The sequence below is a fragment of the Pezoporus flaviventris genome, unplaced genomic scaffold (assembly GCF_033815535.1).
Source record: "Pezoporus flaviventris isolate CSIRO_AGI_PZ_B2104156 unplaced genomic scaffold, CSIRO_AGI_Pfla_v1 ptg000150l, whole genome shotgun sequence".
Classification (NCBI taxonomy): domain Eukaryota; kingdom Metazoa; phylum Chordata; class Aves; order Psittaciformes; family Psittacidae; genus Pezoporus; species Pezoporus flaviventris.
The window spans coordinates 470,625-489,911 of NW_026892698.1; the positions used below are offsets into that span (position 1 = coordinate 470,625).

The 19,287-nt window shown below is 42.5% G+C and overlaps 1 protein-coding gene across 1 annotated transcript in view; it reads right to left on the reverse strand.

Moving 5' to 3' along the window:
• Nucleotides 1-19,287, reverse strand: part of PTPRD (protein tyrosine phosphatase receptor type D) — a 601,423-nt gene that overhangs the window by 465,190 nt on the left and 116,946 nt on the right. The window lies entirely within an intron of this gene.

Consider the following 19,287-nt stretch of genomic DNA (forward strand, 5'->3'; position numbering starts at 1 on the left):
CATCATATATTATTCTGTTAGAGAATGTACGTTAAAATTGTCACAACAAGACTAATTTTTACTTTTTAATTTTGAATTCAAGTGAAGGCAACATCCTGTGTATGCAGTATTCAATCTCTAACAGCAAAGAGATCTGTACAATTTAAAATGACACATAATTTCTCTGTTTCAAGCTATGTAACAGTAAATCCATATAAAAAAAATCCTTCAAATTATGACTTATAAAAACATAAACTCAATCTTTTTTATTGTAACAAAATGGATATTCGTTGTTGTAGTCTGTGGGTAGAGATATATATTTTTATAGACTTGATGCTTAGAACATATGTACTACGCTTGTTCTTTGCATGCAGTCAATAAATATTTTAAACTTGAAATTGAGAAAATGCAAACATAAGAATAGATGTAGAATAAGGAATCTGAATCAATACTCAGCTAATGTAGCGAAATATCTTACAAAGATGCCTCTATCAGGTCTGGAGGCAGCTCTGAAGGATAGGTTACTCTTAAAAAGAGTTGTACTTTTTAATTCATCAGATATACTTTTTTCCGAAGGATCTAAACATTTCAAAGGATTTATCAAGTTTGAGACACAGAGGCAGAATGTCTTCAGTTTAAATTTGCGTTCTGAACTTCAGCATCCTTTTGTTTATTTAATTGTAAAACAATTACAGAACTATTAATAATTTTTTATCAGGAAATGGACAGGGACTTTTGAGTGGTCTTGCAAATAGCACAGACAAGGACTTATGCTGGTTACAAATCTTTCCTTCATTATAATTTCCGCAGCAGAAAACCCAGTAATCCCACATTTTCTACCAAATTTTTTAGTGTTTTCCTAGTAATCTTTAAAAAATCTGGGCAAAGAGGAGAGCTGTTAGCTGTTTAGCATTATGCTGTTGCTGGACACAGTTTTGGAGCAATCAAATACTTTGGTTGTAGAGTACCGCTGCTTCAAATATTTTAAAAAGAAACAACTAGATGACTCCAGTTTTTCTTAATAAAAAGCAATATATTTAAAATTCTAAAAAATAGTCATGTTATAGAGTCAGAATATTTAGGGCTGGAAAGAACCTCAAGATCATCTAGTTCCAACCCCCCTGCCATGGGGAGGGACACCTCACACTAAACCATATCACACAAGGCTTCGTACAACCTGGCCTTGAACCCTGCCAGGGATGGAGCATTCACAACCTCCTTGGGCAACCCATTCCAGTGCCTCACCACCCTAACAGGAAAGAATTTCCTCCTGATATCCAATCTAAACTTCCCCTGTTTAAGTTTTAACCCATTACCCCTTGCCCTATCACTACAGTCCCTAATGAAGAGTCCCTCCCCAGCATCCCTATAGGCCCCCTTCAGATATTGGAAGGGTGCTAGGAGGTCTCCACGCAGCCTTCTCCTCTCCAGGCTGAACAGACCCAACTTTCTCAGCCTATCTTCATACGGGAGGTGCTCCAGTCCCCTGATCATCTCTGTGGCCCTTCTCTGGACTTGTTCCAACAGTTCCATGTCCTTTTTATGTTGAGGACACCAGAACTGCACACAATACTCCAGGTGGGGTCGTCACGAGAGCAGAGGAGAGGGGCAGGATCACCTCCTTCAACCTGCTGGTCACGCTCCTTTTGATGCAGCCCAGGGTATGGTTGGCTTTCTGGGCTGCAAGTGCACACTGCCTGCTCATGTTCATTTCCTTCTCGACCAACACCCCCAAGTCCTTCTCTGCAGGGCTGCTCTGAATCTCTTCTCTGCCCAGCCTGTAGGTGTGCCTGGGATTGCTCTGACCCAGGTGTAGGGCCTTGCACTTGGCAGGGTTAAACTTCATGAGGCTGACATCAGTCCACCTCACAAGCGTGTCGAGGTCCCTCTGGATGGCATTCCTTCCCTCCAGGGTATCAACCGAACCACAGAGCTTGGTGTCATCGGCAAACTTGCTGAGGGCGCACTCAATCCCACTGTCCATGTCAGCAACAAAGATGTTAAACAAGACCGGTCCCAACACTGATCCCTGAAGGACACCACTCATTACTGGTCTCCATCTGGACATTGAGCCATTGACCACAGCTATTTGTGTGCAGCCACCCAGCCAGTTCTTTATTCACTGAGTGGTCCATCCATCAAATTGATGTCTCTCCAATTTAGAGACAAGGATGTCGTGTGGGACAGTGTCAAACACTTTCCACAAGTCCAGGTAGATGGCATCAACTGCTCTACCCCTGTCCATCAGTTCTGTAGCCCCCACCATAGAAGGGCAAATTGGTCAGGCAGGATTTCCCCTTAGTGAAGCCATGCTGGCTGTCACCAAGCACCTTGTTGATTTTTATATGCCTTAGCATGCTTTCCAGGAGAATCTGCTTCAATATTTTGCCAGGCACAGAGGTGAGACTGACTGGTCTGTAATACCCCGGGTCATCCATTTTCCCCTTCTTGAAAATGGGGGTTATATTTCCTTTTTTCCAGTCGTCGGGAGCTTCATCTGACTGCCATGATTTCTCAAATATGACAGCCAGTGGCTTAGCAACTTCATTTGCCAGCTCCTTCATGACTCGCAGATGGATCTCATCAGGACCCATGGATTTATGCACGGTCAGATTTTTAAGATGGTCTCGAACCAGGTCCTCTCCTACAGTGGGCCCAAGGTCTTCATTCTCACAGTGCCTGCGTCTGCCTTGCAAGACTTGGGTGGTGTGGTCAGAGCCCTTGCCAGTGAAGACCAAGGCAAAGATGTCATTCAGATCCAAATCCAGGGTAGCCAGTTCTACCAAGAGCTTCCTGAGGGGGCCTACGTTCTCCCTAGTCTATTTTTGTATTTGCTATGTACCTGTAGAATCCCTTCCTGATATCCTTAATATCCCTAGCCAAGTTTAATTCTAACTGAGCCTTAGCTTTCCTAACCTGGTCCCTAGCTTCCCAGACAACATCCCTGTACTCTTCCCAGGCTGCTTGTCCTTGCTTCCACTTATTATAAGCCTCTTTTTTCATTTGAATTTTCCTCAGGAGCTCCTTATCCATCCAAGGAGGTCTCCTGGCCCTCCTGCTGCACTTCCTTCTAGTCAGGATGCAACGCTCCTGAGCTTGCAGCAGGTGATCCTTGACTATCAACCAAGAGTCTTGGGCCCCCCTGCCCTCTAGGGCTATATCCCATGGAACCTCCTGAAGCAGGTTCCTGAACAGGCCAGTTTGTTCTTTTGAAGTCCAGGGCAGTGAGCTTGCTGCACGCTCTTCTCACTGTCCTGAGGAGCTCAAATTTGAGCATCTCATGATCGTTGCATCCAAGGCTGCCCTGGAGCATCACATTTCCAACGAGCCCTTCCCTGTTGGTGAGCACGAGGTCAAGCATGGCACCTCTCCTTGTCGGCTCCTCTACTACTTGCAGAAGGAAGTTGTCGTCTACACAATCGAGGAACCTCCTGGATTGCTTGTGCCAGGCTGTACTGTCCTTTCATCAGATGTCAGGGTGGTTGAAGTCACCCATGAGAACAAGGGCCTTCGAGCGTGAGGCTTCTCCTATCTGTCTATGGAGTGCTTCATCCACAGGTTCTCCTTGATAAGGCGGTCTGTAACAGATCCCCACAGTAATGTCTCCCATCGCTGTTCTCCCTTTAACCCTGACCCACAAACTCTCTGTGGACTGCTCACCTGTCCCCAGGCAGAGTTCCATACTCTCCAGCCTATCCCTAACATAAAGGGCAGCTCCCCCTCCCTGCCTGCCAGGCCTGTCTTTTCTAAAGAGCCTGTAACCTTCCATTCCAACTCCAGTCATAGGAGCCATCCCACCATGTTTGTGTGATGCTTATTATATCATACCCCCGTAGACATGCACACATCTCTAATTCCTCTTGTTTGTTCCCCATGCTACGGGCATTTGTATAGAGGCATCTGAGCTGAGTTCCAAATGAAGCCGGCTCATTGACTGGAGCAGCTGAAATATATCTACATTGCTCCGAGCATTTATTATAGGTGCTGTCAACTGACTGTGTTGGAATAGAATGATGCCCCCCCTCCCCCAACACATCTAGTTTAAAGTCTCCTTGACCAGCCTGGCAAGCCTCCTACCAAAACTGTTCTTTCCCTTCTTTATCATCAGATCAGCTCCACCAGCCCTCACAAGACCTGGCCTACAAACTTGGGTCCCTTGTTCAAGACACCCAACCCCCTGACTATGACACCACCTTTTTAACCATTTATTAACCTGGCTAATCTTCCTAGCTTTTTTTAGGTCCTCCCCTGTATCCTGGAGAATTGATGAAAAGACTGAGCTCCAGACTCCCTAACCCCCTCCCCCAGGGCTCTGTAGTCCTTCCTTATGTTCCCCAGACTATTACTATCTATATCCCTATCACCCACACGTATCACCAGGAGTGGGTAATAGTCCATGGGACTTACTAGAGCAGGCAGTCTCTCTGCCACATCCCTGATCTGTGCCCCTGGTAGGGAACACACCTCCCTTGAGACAGGGTCAGGCTGACAGACAAGTGCTTCTGTCCTTTTCAAAGTACAGTCACCTACTACTATGACCCGCTGCTTTTTCCTGGCAGCACCAGTATAGATCTTCTTTACCAGTGTTATGGAAATGTGGTCAGTGAATGTTAAAAGCCTGTGCAGACAAGTGGAACTGGCATGCTTTTACTATTGCATCTTGCCTCTGATGCTTGCACATTTATGACCAACACAAGGCAAGCAGGTCTTCCTGACTTCCCTATTTTCACTCTTCCATTGTACAGCAGTGCTGCATGGGCTGGCTTAGGTATATTCAGCCTGCTGAGCCTTGGACTGGTACTTTGCCCATAGCTGAGAAATAACAAATACATGCCATGTGCACCATGCTGCTTTCTCCTTACTCTGCCCACATTGCTGACCAAAGGAGAAGAATGAAAGGAAAAAAAAAGCCTAAAGCCAATTTTCATTCAGATTGTGGGACTACAGCAGCAGACACAAAAATGGAAGAAAGCTAATCAAAAGGAGCAAATCCAAGCATCTGTTCCCTGTGCAGCAGATGCCCCAGGGCCCAAAATGAGACACTGAAACAATCAACACATTTTGTTCTTTGTTCTTTTCTTCCTAATTTCATTTTTCATGGAAGCTTGTCATGCTTTAAGCCCAACCAGTAACTCAGAACCACACAGACGCTCGCACATTCCCCCTGTCATTCCTCCCTCCCCCTGCACCCAGAGGGATGGGGAGGAGAATCAAAAGAATGTAACTCCCACGTGGTGAGATAAGAACAGTCCAGTAACTAAGGTATAACACAAAACCACTACTGCTACCACCAATAATAATCATGATAAGGGAAATAACAAGGGAAGAGCTCACCACCCACTGACCAATACCCAGCCCGACCTGAGCAACTATCTGGGCCTCCCTGGTAACTCCCCGTAGTTTATATACTGGGCATGAAGTGCTGTGGCATGGAATACCTCTTTGGCTAGTTTGGGTCAGGTGTCCTGTCTCTGCTTCCTCCTGGCTTCCCCTCCTCCCTGGCAGAGCATGAGACTCAGAAAGTCCTTGGTCAAAGTAAACATCAACTTGATGGATGGACCACTCAGTGAATAAAGAACTGGCTGGGTGGCTGCACACAAAGAGTTTTGGTCAAAGGCTCAATGTCCAGCTAGAGACTAGTAACGAGTGGTGTCCCACTGGGATCAGTGTTGGGTCTGGTCTTGTTTAACATCTTTGTTGCTGACATGGACAGTGGGATTGAGTGTGCCCTCAGCAAGTTTGCCGATGACACCAAGCTGTGTGATTTGGTTGATACGCTGGAGGGAAGGACTGCCATCCAGAGGGACCTTGACACACTTGTGAGGAGGGCTGATGCCAACCTAATGAAGTTTAACCATGCCAAGTTCAAGGTCCTACACCTGCGTCGGAGCAACCCCAGGCACAGCTACAGGTTAGGCAGAGAAGAGATTCAGAGCAGCCCTGCGGAGAAGGACTTGGGGGTGCTGGTCGAGAAGGAAATGAACATGAGCAGGCAGTGTGCGCTTGCAGCCCAGAAAGCCAACCGTATCCTGGGCTGCATCAAAAGGAGCATGACCAGCAGGTCGAAGGAGGTGATCCTGCCCCTCTCCTCTGCTCTCGTGACGACCCCACCTGGAGTATTGTGTGCAGTTTTGGTGTCCTCAACATAAAAAGGACATGGAACTGTTGGAACAAGTCCAGAGAAGGGCCACAGAGATGATCAGGGGACTGGAGCACCTCCCATATAAAGATAGGCTGAGAAAGTTGGGGCTGCTCAGCCTGGAGAAGAGAAGGCTGCGTGGGGATCTCCTAGCACCCTTCCAGTATCTGAAGGGGGGCTACAGGGATGCTGGGGAGGGACTCTTCATTAGGGAATGTAGTGATAGGACAAGGGGTAATGGGTTAAAACTTAAACAGGGGAAGTTTAGATTGGATATCAGGAGGAAATTCTTTCCTGTTAGGGTGGTGAGGCACTGGAATGGGTTGCCCAAGGAGGTTGTGAATGCTCCATCCCTGGCAGTGCTCAAGGCCAGGTTGGATGAAGCCTTGTGTGATATGGTTTAGTGTGAGGTGTCCCTCCCCATGGCAGGGGGGTTGGAATTTGATGATGTTAAGGTCCTTTCTAACCCTAACTATTCTATGATTCTATGATTCTATTACTTAGCAACAACTAAAAACATCCGTGTTATCAGCGCTATTCCCAGGCTGAAAGTCAAAAACTCAGCACAGCTCCAGCTATTGAGAAGCAGAAAAATGACTGCCACCGCTGAACTTGGGACAAAGCTTTTGTTCCAGGTTAAGCTCAATAAACTTGCTTCACTGCTGGTTCATTTTAATCTGGCCTCGGATCTAGCTCTGTTTCATAGATGCTGAAAAGAATCTGATTTTATGACTCCACAGTACTTCTACTGCATTTTTAAGGACATCTTAGGGAACAATATTCTAAATTGGTATTAACTATTATGATGCACTTTGCCAGTTCTGTGGTACTAGTTTTGTTTGTTTTTATGAAAGGGCATGAGAAGGTGCATGAAACCCTTAAAGAAATCATGTAAAAGTTGCTCGGAAATATTGCATTCATGCTTGCCAGGGAAAAAAAAAAATCTCTAAGGAGTGGTAAAATGGTGAATTCATAGAAAAGAGGAGTTGTAAAGTTAATGCCACATCTGAATAAATTTTCTTGTATAGTATCTGTTCAGTAAGCATGTTAACACGGCTCTTGATTTCATTGCAGTTTCCACCCTCTTCCCACATGCTTCAAGATGATTCACAAGTACATGTAGTAAATAGTAGTTCCCATTTAAAGACAAAACAGTGCTTTTTACTACTCTAGCTGTTTCTTTCATCAATAAGTTCAATTAAAGGGAGAAAAAAATGGGCTGCCCAGGGATGTTGTGAATGCTCCATCCCTGACAGTGTTCATGGCTGGGTTGGACAGAGCCTCGGGTGCGATGGTTTAGTGTGATGTGTCCCTGCCCATGGGAGGGGGGGGTTGGAACTAGATGATCTTAAGGTCCTTTCCAGCCTTAACTATTTTATGATTCTGATTCTATGATATTGAGCAAGGAAATGGCACTGAGCTCTATGGGAATTTAGGGCATTTATTTCCAAAACCATAAAAATAAGTAATAGAAGTGTATTTAAAAAAGAGTTCAGCTGAAAGGAGTATTTTTTTGAATAGCAATTTAAATATGCTGCTATTTCATAAATAAAATCTCTAATGGGTAAACAGTGGGTACAGCCTTTGAAGCCAGTAGAGTACTTGGGACCTAAAATGTAATAAAGATAAATGAAGTATTCTCTCTGCTCCATGAGAATTTTTTGTTTCACCTGTCAGAATAGCTTCAAAACACCAGTTCAGCTCTTCTTAGAGACCAACCTCCACTGCTGAAGGGATCTGATCAGAGTTTGTCCTTTCATAAGAAGTTCTTCTAGTAAAAATGATGTAATGGGCTCTCTTCACTATTCATCAGTCTTCTCTCTCTTCATCTCATTCTTCAATAGTTCCCTCCCTCTCTCTAGTCAAGCCAAGTACGATTTAAAAAATATTAACTGTCTTTGGAGCAGCTCAGTCTTTCTCTTCCTTTCATTTTCTCCCACTCTCAGTAAAATGCCCTTTCCTTTCAGATTCTTTCTTTCCTTCCTGTTTTTTTTTTTGTTTGTTTTTTAAACAGATCCTGTCTTCAGGATGCATGTATGTGTCCTCTTTACTGGGCCTTCTTCTTTCAGGCTTTCAATGACAATCTTGCATACGAAACTGATGCTCAAAAATATGCCATTAGTATTTCTTAATTTTGTTATAATTATTAGTGGAACAGCCTAAAGATGCAGTTTTTCTTCAAGCAAGAGTTTACTCAAAAGCACTGCGAGAAATCTTGCAAATGTAGTCCAGTTACAGCCCTGCTAATTTCAGTGGTATTGTACCTTTACATGCTGGTACATTTATTGCCAGTAAAATATTTCCTGAGTAGGAAGGACTGTAAAATTGTATTTTAATTTTTTCACAAGATATATTAGTTATAGAATTAAAAACCTGACTTTTTTTTTTATATTTCTGCAGAACAAACAGTATACTTCATGCTAATTCACTGTTACACTGAGGGCCAGTACAAAATAAAAGCACCACGCATTTAAAATACAGTCTTTCTTGATGGTTATATTCAGAAATGTTATGAAACATTTATGAACATTAAAGTCTATGCACACCAGTAAGACTGCTAATATCGAAAAGAGCTCCTTACTCATGCGAAAATAACCAGATGCTTAAGTGTTTGCAGGAACAAGTTTTAATTTCTCTCCATGGGTATTGGACTGGTCCTCTGCACAGGGATGAACTTCAGTCAATAAAATGATTAACAGCAACACACACTGCTGGAAAGTGTATCCACTGCAGGAAAATTAGCTTAACTCATGTTAGCTGCAGTCTGATCAGTGACATGCAAACTCTTTCATCTCTTGGGGTATACTGCATTATAGAATGATGTCTGTAAGGAACCAGTTGTTCTTCTGAATTGTGCAGAACATGGCAAGACTTTTCCACTTCATAAAAGGTTACTATTTTTGTCCATTTACACCCCAAGATGTATTGCCTATGTTTCCCATTTTAAAATATGTTTCTAGTCATCTAAAAGTTTTATATACTTCTGCATCTTCTTATTGTGTTATTTTGTCTGACTGATTTCCAGTGTGATGACCCTTGCCAAATGTGGTTATAATCAAGACGAGTCTCAGAACTATTTCTGAACACCCTCTCCTAATTTGGGAAATCATTCGTAACTGCTGATATATACATAAATAAATCTCTGTATCCTGATTTAATATTCTGTCTTGACATCACCATAGTCATGATATCAGCATTTTTAATCTTTCAGCTTTTCTTTGCAAACTCATTAACTGCTTTTTATATTTGAATTACAATAGTCAGCATTTTTCTGTTGTCGTAGAGATGTCAGAGGATTGGTTCCAAAATTTACTGAATGCAGTGGGTAAATTTGCCTTGGCCTCAAGAGGGGGTTTGAATCAGGCCTTTAATTAACACCAAAAATTAACTTTAAAAGATTTTTCTGTTTCACAGAAGGTTACATGGTAAAATGGGTAAACTGGGTTCTATTTCTTCATGATGAGCTCCTGAGGTCAGATTTCACAATATATATAATATAATCTCTGAGATTATATTATATGCGTAATATAATCATAGAATCATAGAATAGTTAGGGTTAGAAAGGACCTTAACATCATCTAGTTCCAACCCCCCTGCCATGGGCAGGGACACATCACACTAAACCATCTCACTCAAGGCTTTGTCCAACCTGGCCTTGAGCACTGCCAGGGATGGAGCATTCACAACCTCCCTGGGCAACCTATTCCAGTGCCTCACCACCCTCACAGGAAAGAATTTCCTCCTTATATCCAATCTAAACTTCCTCTGTTTAAGTTTTAACCCGTTACCCCTTGTCCTGTCACTACAGTCCCTAATGAAGAGTCCCTCCCCAGCATCCCTGTAGCCCCCCTTCAGATACTGGAAGGCTGCGCAGCCTTCTCTTCTCCAGGCTGAACAGCCCCAACCTCCCCAGCCTGTCTTCATACGGGAGGTGCTCCAGTCCCTTGATCATTCTCATGGCCCTTCTCTGGACTTGTTCCAACAGTTCCATGTCTTTTTTATGTTGAGGACACCAGAACTGCACACAATACTCCAAGTGAGGTCTCACGAGAGCAGAGTAGAGGGGCAGGATTACCTCCTTCAACCTGCTGGTCACGCTCCTTTTGATGCAGCCCAGGGTATGGTTGGCATTCTGGGCTGCAAGCGCACACTGAAGCTGGCTCATGTTCATTTCCTTCTCGACCAGCACCCCCAAGTCCTTCTCCGCAGGGCTGCTCTGAATCTCTTCTCTGCCCAACCTGTAGCTGTGCCTGGGGTTGCTCTGACCCAGGTGTAGGACCTTGTACTTGGCATGGTTAAACTTCATGAGGTTGGCATCAGCCCTCCTCACAAGCGTGTCAAGGTCCCTCTGGATGGCATTCCTTCCCTCCAGTGTATCAACCGAACCACACAGCTTGGTGTCATCGGCAAACTTGCTGAGGACGCACTCAACCCCACTGTCCATGTCAGCAACGAAGATGTTAAACAAGACTGGTCCCAACACTGATCCCAGTGGGACACCACTCGTTACTGGTCTCCAGCCGGACATTGAGCCATTGATCACAACTCTTTGTGTGCAGCCACCCAGCCAGTTCTTTATCCACCGAGTGGTCCATCCATCAAATTGATGTCTCTCCAATTCAGAGATAAGGATGTCATCTGGGACAGTGTTGACGCTTTGCAGAAGTTCAGATAGATGACATCAATTGCTCTAATCACAATATATATATAATATAATCTCTCAGAGATTTTATGCTTCTGAGAATATATTTATATGTGTGCAAAATTATATCTGTTGATATGCAAGGTATACTTGTTTCCTCTGGAAAATGTGACTTAATGTGATAAAATGAGCATAGGATATAACCAGATGTATTAGCACTGTATGCATATACAGAATTGTCATGCAAGAAATCACATTCTTGTCTGATACCCTAACAGAATTTCCATACCTCAAAAAGAATAATGAGAACATGAGTGACTGAGGTATAATAATATTGATGATGAAAAATTTATATCCTTACATTTTGTCATATTTTTCTTTATTAAAAAAAATAAGCTGCTTTTAATTGAGAGCGAATTTGGTTATTTGTTTTGTTTTGTTATGTTTCAGGGTTTTTTCCTATGTTGTCGCTTATTGTTGCAATGAAGCTTTCTTATGATCAGGGGACCTTGGTTTTAACACACTGAAATTGAGTCTCGTTAAATGGAAATGACTGTGGGAAATGGAAATATTTCATGATAACAATAAGCAATGCTCTCTGTGTCTGCTTGATGGTGCAGAAAGGATACTTAGAAGTGACTGCATATGCAGAAAAGAATCGTATACCTTTTCAGTACATATAGCATATAAAAGAGGATCATTTGCAGGTAAAATTTGGGAACAGATCAGTGTTGCATAGTAAGATAAGATGAATAATATTACTTAGTGTGTGGGCAAGTCCTAAATCACAGAATTAAAGACTGGATATAAAACACCCTGAAAAGTTACTGTGCTTGTGGGTCAGATTATTTTTTGTTTCAAGTCACTTAGCAGTGACACAATATTTTTCTTCCCTACTTAGCACACATAATCTGAACATGTAAAATTATTTTGTTGATTAAAAATACACCAAACATATGAAGGCTATCAAGGCTGTGTAAAGAAAATCCAGCACTGAAAATTAAAAACAGGACAAAGCTCATATTCAATGCAGACCATCAACTGTGTCCTTTTATATGTGTGTGTATATGTATACATATACATATATATATATGTAGTTTGTTATTGCAATGGAATAAGGAAAGAAGTAAAAACCAGAAGACATCAATGGAACTAACAAGTTCTGTGATCATGCACATTGTTTTTCATTTCCTTCTTTCCTTTTCTCATTTGAATTCTATGGTATAGACATACACATTTTAACACAGCGTCAATTTTAAGAACGTAGTGTGATATCATATTTCTTTAAATATTCAAAAACAAAGTCCAGAAGGCTCTTCAACGAGAAAAAGAGAAATTGAATAATTTCAATATAGTAATGACCAGTAGAAAATTAAAATTAGATAGCACGCTAACACATTGAGGAACCACTTCCGGGTCAGCATCCACCACAGGATGAGTATCTGTCGTACCAGAGAAATACTGCTGAAATCCAACCACAATCAACATACATCATAAGAGACTTACTGGATGATTTTAACTGCTACTTCTGTACCAATAGATAAGAAGATGGGATACACCTGAATGACCAGAAATAGCAGTAGAAACTTGTTACTCCCTTCAGGAACGAGGCCTTTTCTCCTCTAATGTTCCAGTAGATGAATATATAGACTTTTGTTTTGAGTCGATATAAAATCTTGCTCAGGCAGGATGCAAAAAGCTTCATGGATGAAAGCAATGATTTTTGTACATGTATAATACTAACAAGAATTTTGGAATAGCGACTATATAAAATTATGTACACAGAAATAGCACTGAAATACAGCTCTACCATCTTAATTTTTGTAACTCTGAAGCCATGACATACTGCGTAGATATAGAGCACTACTGTGCAATATTGAATTCTGCAATTTATCTTAAACCAGGAATAAGTGAAACACTGAATTTTGTTAAGGTTAACAAGGGAATCCTCTTAGCTGCTCCCAGAGGTAATTTTGAACAGGAAAACAAAACTGAGTTTACATTCAAAGTTGCTAGGGAACGAAATGAGACTATTGGTAAGGCAAATTAATAACTGAAAATTCCTGACATTCATCATCCAGAGGTTTATATAGTCTGGTCTTCCATTTTGGCTCAGTGCTGCTAGTGGTCTGAAAACATGCTGGCGTCGTTAAGGGCTGTTGCAAGGTGAAAATGGCCCATATTAGCCTGCCACAAATATCTATGTTGATAGAAGTGTGCCGTTAAGAGATTGGAGAGACAAGTCTTGAAAAATTGGATGATTTATTATTTCATATCCACCAGTGAAGTGACTTTGCTTACTCTAATTCACAAAAGTATCTGTAAAGTACCTGACTTAGTAACAGTGATACTACTAAATGGACATTGTGTCCTATAGAATATAACTCTTAATCAGACATTCAATAGAACCTATGAAATTGTTCCTGAGGTGATGTATATTAACTCAGATAGTCCTGTGTGTAGTTCAGGCTAGCAAAGACAGATCATTGCACTTTTACCTTTAAAAAGGATTCTTTCAGGTTGTTCTTTATTGTTACAAAATTTGAATACCATTATTTCAAAACCAACTAAGAATACGCTTAAAAAAAAAAAAAAAGAAATAAACGCTTTGAATGCAGAGGAACAGGTTCTTTAATTGCCGTGTGTCACATATGTAACAGACATTCTTTCTTAGCTGCTAGTTATATTGCAGTCTAATGCCTTTCTGACAGTTTGCATAGTATTGCCAATAATACTATGTATTATAATCTTGCTTGTAAAATCTTGTCATTCTTAGTCATCTTAGGGAGCAGCTCCTTGCTAATATATCAAATAGAGAAAGGAGATCAGGGCAAGAATATCCACACAGGAGATCTTGAGAAACACTTGTAGTATCCTGACTTGATAAAGACTATTACAGTACACTACCAGCATATAATTCTTGCTTTCGGTTGTCAGCATTGAGTACAAAGCATTGAACTATACTATGCTACAGAAAAACTGTTTGTATTGAGCTGAAATTACGAATTTGAAAAAATTTAGTTTATACAAGGGAATGGGATGGCCAAGTTACAATGTTCAGCTGCAAAGGTTTTCCCTCCCCTTGGGACTCTTCCTTGAAGCCATTTTACCATCTCTTATACTTTTCAAGGCAGATTTGTTCTTGCTTTTGCCAGGCTTCAAGAAAGACTTTTAAAGTCACTTAAGAATATGATATAGTCACTTAAAAAGTATGATCTCTACAAAACTGCTGTTTCACCCAAACTCAGAAATAACTGTTTAAGTAAGTCACAAAAACTAAGAAAATACATGACTGCTTTGGTGTCATGGAAGCTTATGTCTGTATGCTTAGGTTTGACTGACACATCATTTCTTCTCTGCACCCCAATCTATTTTCTGCCTCACTAAACTTACAAAACTCTGCATAAATTTTCCTTCTCAGCTTGTTCTGTAATCCTACAAACACAGTCTTCCTGTTCATTCCTTCAGCCAGTAAGTGGCAGATGTTGGGTCCTGGAAACAATTTTATTTATGTGAAAAAGAAAAATGGAAAAAAAATATTAGTTGATCAGAAAGCTGTGAAAACAACAAAAACCTTCTGATTGCACTGAAATATTTGAGTCAGTTTTTGACTCACGTGAAAAAGTGTTATACTTTACATCAATTAATGTACAAACCAAATTAAACTAGATAAGTTTTCCATGGAAAGATAAAACTGAGTGTTTTCAATCTATAAACTAATTCATTTTTGATTAGTCTGTTATGCATGAAACAGAAGTCATGCTGAGAAATAAAAAAAAACAATCCCTGGAATGAACATAAATTAATTATCTTAATATATTCCGCCATATTGCATCTGTCAAAAATGTCCTTATTTTCAATAGGAAACATGCAACACGACATGCATGACCCTTTCATATTTTCACAAGTTACAAAAAATGTTTGCAGTTTCAAAAACTGGAAGTTATTTAAAATGTTTTAGCAGAGGCCTATTAATATGTGAATATATAATTAACACTGAGCAACTGTTTGTGTAATTACGGTGTCTTCCAGGAGGCATTGCCTCTAGAGAGTGGCAGAGAAAGTTGGTGGTTTTGGAGATACACTGGGAGTGATTCCACATGGATCTGCAGTCCATGCTGCAGAACTTGAAGTTACATAAGCATCTATGCTATGGAAGGGAATGACACTGGGTACCAGTGGATAAATGTCCTGCCTTGCTCATGAGGCACACACCCCCTACCCCTTCCTGGCAGTACAAGACAGACAGCAAGTCTCACTGACATGTACACCAGCAATGCTATCTCCTGTCAGAATTCTCTGGTTCTGCAGACTTTGCCGAGGTTAAAGAAGTATCAGAAATGGCAGCTCTCTTAGAGAGTCTATCATGTTGTACCTGTCTAGGCAAGAAATAGTATTGCTGACAGTACTCTCTTGTACAAAAGGTGTCCTCTTGCATATTCAACATGAGATTAGCATTCTCAAGTAACAGCACTGGCCTACACTTCACCTCACTGTGTGTTGTCCAGCCCCTTCTATCTGGTGACTGGAGTGGAAAAAAAGTGCTGGCCTTTTTTTGGTATAGAATATTCAGAGTTCATCCCTGTCAGTGTTTCCACTTGACCTGTCACTATTTATGAAGACCAAAGATGTAGCAGGTTTGCTAGGGCTTAAAGAGTAGCCTTATTCCGGAGAAGACAGATTCCCTTTTTCAGCAGTAGTTTTCACAGAAACAGCTGATGACGGTGCAAAGGGCAGAGGTGGTGTATGCAGCTAAGGAGTCTGGGAATCTAGAAGGACTTTAGAATTGCTAAGAGGACATGTGCTTCTTTTGAAGACTTATATAGCTACACATGTCCAAACAGAAAAGTGACTTTAACTGTATCACGTGCCAACAGTTCCACAGACAAAGTAAACTGGACCACTCCAGAAAACATCTTGAAATTCTTGTATTTGATTGCTACTTTATTTTCTAACCTATGGTGTTATATGGTAACTGCCTACCTATTTCTCTTGCTCTTGGAAAGGAAAGGAAAACACAGTTAGGAAGAATAACACAGCCCTTCTGCATTGGATTGTACAGGGCTACTAAAGGGTAAGGGAGAAGTGCTGGTTGAAAGTTGCTGTAACTTACCATCAGAAAATAAACAAAGTTATATATAACATTCCTGCTGTGTTCCTCTGTCTTTAATCTGTGTGCTATTATATGTTATGCCTTTGTGATATGTAAAAGGAGGCCTAATTCTAATTAAATGTACTGCAGTGACTAGTTGGTTGGTTGTTTATTGCATTAAAAGTAACATTGAAATATAGGACCTCTGAATAACAGTACTGCAATGAATTCAGAAGTCTGCTGCAGAAAAGTACCAGAGATCCCAAGAGATACAGTATAATGATGAACCACCTGTCATAATTCTATTATGAATAATTTTAGTATTTCTAGGGAAAAAAAAATATTTACTTTTGTAGGCATATATTACTATTCATAAGTAATTTTTAGTATCATTTTAGAATTTGATGATTAGAGGCAGAAACAGCACCACTATTTGTTGAAAAACTTGGCAAGAGCCACTACTAAACCAAATGCCTTTACATTTGCTTACTAACAAGGCTTAGGTGATGAGATTGGAAAGGGTAATAAAGCCTACACTTTCATTCAGTCTCTGGCCTCTGAGAAAGACTAACAGGATTCAACCAAGTAGTCAAAATCAGTATGTACTACCACAAGTACTAAGCTAATATCACAGTATCACAGTATGCTAGAGATTGGAAGGGACCTCAAAAGATCATCTAGTCCAATCCCCCTGCCGGAGTAGGAACACCTAGATAATGTTACACAGGAGTGTGTCCAAGAGGGTTTTGAATGTCTCCAGGGAAGGAGACTCCACAGCCTCCCTGGGCAGCCTGTTCCAGTGTTCTATCACCCTCACTGAGAAGAAGTTTCTTCTCAAGTTTAAGTGGAACCTCTTGTGTTCCAGTTTGTACCCATTACCCCTTGTCCTATCATTGTTTGCCACTGAGTAGAGCTGGCTCCATCCTCGTGACACTCCCCCTTTATATATTTATATACACTAATAAGGTCACCCCTCAGACTCCTCTTCTCTAAACTGTAGAGACCCAGCTCCCTCAGTCTTTCCTCATAAGGGAGATGCTCCACTCCCTTAATCATCTTAGCTGCCCTGCGCTGCACTCTCTCCAGCAGCTCCCTGTCCTTCTTGAACTGAGGGGCCCAGAACTGGACACAATATTCCAGATGCGGTCTCACCAAGGCAGAGTAGAGGGCTGAAGGAGGACCTCTCTCGACCTACTAACCACCCCCCTTCTAATACACCCCAGGATGCCATTGGCCTTCTTGGCCACAAGGGCACAGTGTTGGCTCATGGTCATCCTGTTGTCCACTAGGACCCCCAGGTCCCTCTCCCCTACACTGCTCTCTAACAGGTCGTTCCCCAACCTATACTGGAACCTGGGGTTGTTCCTGCCCAGATGCAGGACTCTACACTTTCCCTTGCTATATTTCATCAAGTTATTCCCTGCCCAACTCTCCAGCCTGTCCAGGTCTCGCTGGATGGCAGCACAGCCTTCTGGCATGTCAGCCACTCCTCCCAGCTTAGTGGTATCAGCAAACTTGCTGATAGTACACTCAATTCCCTCATCTAAATCGTTGATTAATATATTGAATAATACTGGTCCCAGTACTGACCCTTGAGGCACTCCACTAGTTACAAGCCTCCAAGAAGACTCTGCCCCATAGACTACAACTCTCTGGCTTCTCTCCTTCAGCCAGTTCACAGTCCACCTCACTACCTGATCCAGACCACACTTCCTCAATTTAGCTGTGAGGATGCTGTGGGAGACTGTGTCAAATGCTTTGCTGAAGTCACATCCACAGCCATCATCCATCCACCATGTTATTTCCTCATAAAAGGCTAAGAGATTGGTCAAGCATGATTTCCCCCTGGTGAAGCCATGTTGACTGCCCCTCATAACAATCTTATCCTTGATATGCCTTAAGATGGCACCAAGGATAAGGTGTTCCATCACTTTCCCAGGGATGGAGGTGAAGCTGACCAGTCTATAGTTACCCGGGTCCTCCTTCTTGCCCTTTTTGAAGACTGGAGTGACATTTGCTTTCCTCCAGTCCTCAGGCACCTCTCCCGTTTCCCAAGACTTGGTAAAGATGATGGAGAGTGGTCTAGCAATGACTTCCGCCAGTTCCCTCAGCACCCGCGGGTGCATCCCATCTGGACCCATGGATTGATGGATGTCCAGATTGCTCAACTTGTCTCTAACCCATTCCTCATCGACTAAGGCAAACCGCTCCATTGACCTGACTTCATCTAAGGTCTCGGGGTAAAGGACTCTTCAGTACTGCCTCCGGCAGAGTAGACAGAGACAAAGAAGGCATTCAGTAACTCTGCCATCTCTGTGTCTTCTGTCACCAGGGCACCCATCCCGTTCATCAGTGGGCCTACATTGCCTCTGGTGTTAGTTTTGTCTGCCATGTATTTGAAAAAGCTCTTTTTGCTGTCCTTGACCCTTCTTGCCAGGTTTAATTCTAAGGAGGCCTTAGTCATCCTAGCTGCCTTCCTACATCCTCTAGCAGCAGCCTTATATTCCTCCCAAGTGGCCAGCCCCTCCTTCCATGACCTGTAAACTCTCCCCTTCCACTTAAGCATATTCCTGCAATTCCCTATTTAGCCATGCAGGTCTCCTGGCCCTCTTCTTTGACTTCCTACGTGTCAGGATGCTCCGATCTTGAGCTCGGAAAAAGCAATCCTTGAATGCCAAATAACTATGTTGGGCCCCTTTACCTTCAAGCAGCCTTGCCCATGGGATTTCCCCTAGCAATTGCTTGAAAAGGCCAAAGTTTGCCCTGCTAAAGTCCAGGGTTGAAATTCTACTTGCTATTCTACTAGTCCTTCCACACAAGATCCTGAACTCCACCATCTTGTGGTCGCTGCAACCAAGGCAGCCCTCAACCCTTACTGCTTCAACCAGACCCACCTTGTTAGTGAGGATGAGATCCAGCAGCGCTCCTCTCCTGGTCAGCTCATCCACCATTTGCAGGAGGAAGTTATCATCCATACACTGGAGGAACCTCCTGGACTGCGGCTGGGTTGCCGAGTGGTCCTTCCAGCAAACATCAGGGAAGTTAAAATCCCCCACGACAACCACAGCCTGTGACTGTGAGGCCGCTCTCAGCTGCCTGTAGAAGGCCTCGTCAACTTCCTCACCCTGATCTGGTGGTCTGTAACAGACACCCACAACAGTATCGCCCCTGCCAGCCTGCCCTTAATTCTCACCCACAGACTCTCAGCTCGCTCGTCATCTGTCCCTGGACAGAACTCGGTGCATTGTAGTTGCTCTCGCACATAAAGAGCAACCCCACCACCCCGCCTGGCTGGCCTGTCTTTCCTGAAAAGGACATAACCCTCCATGACTATATTCCAGTCATGTGAGCTGTCCCACCACGTCTCTGTAATTGCCACCAGATCATAGTCTCCTGACTTAACACAGGTTTCCAACTCCTCCTGCTTATTTCCCA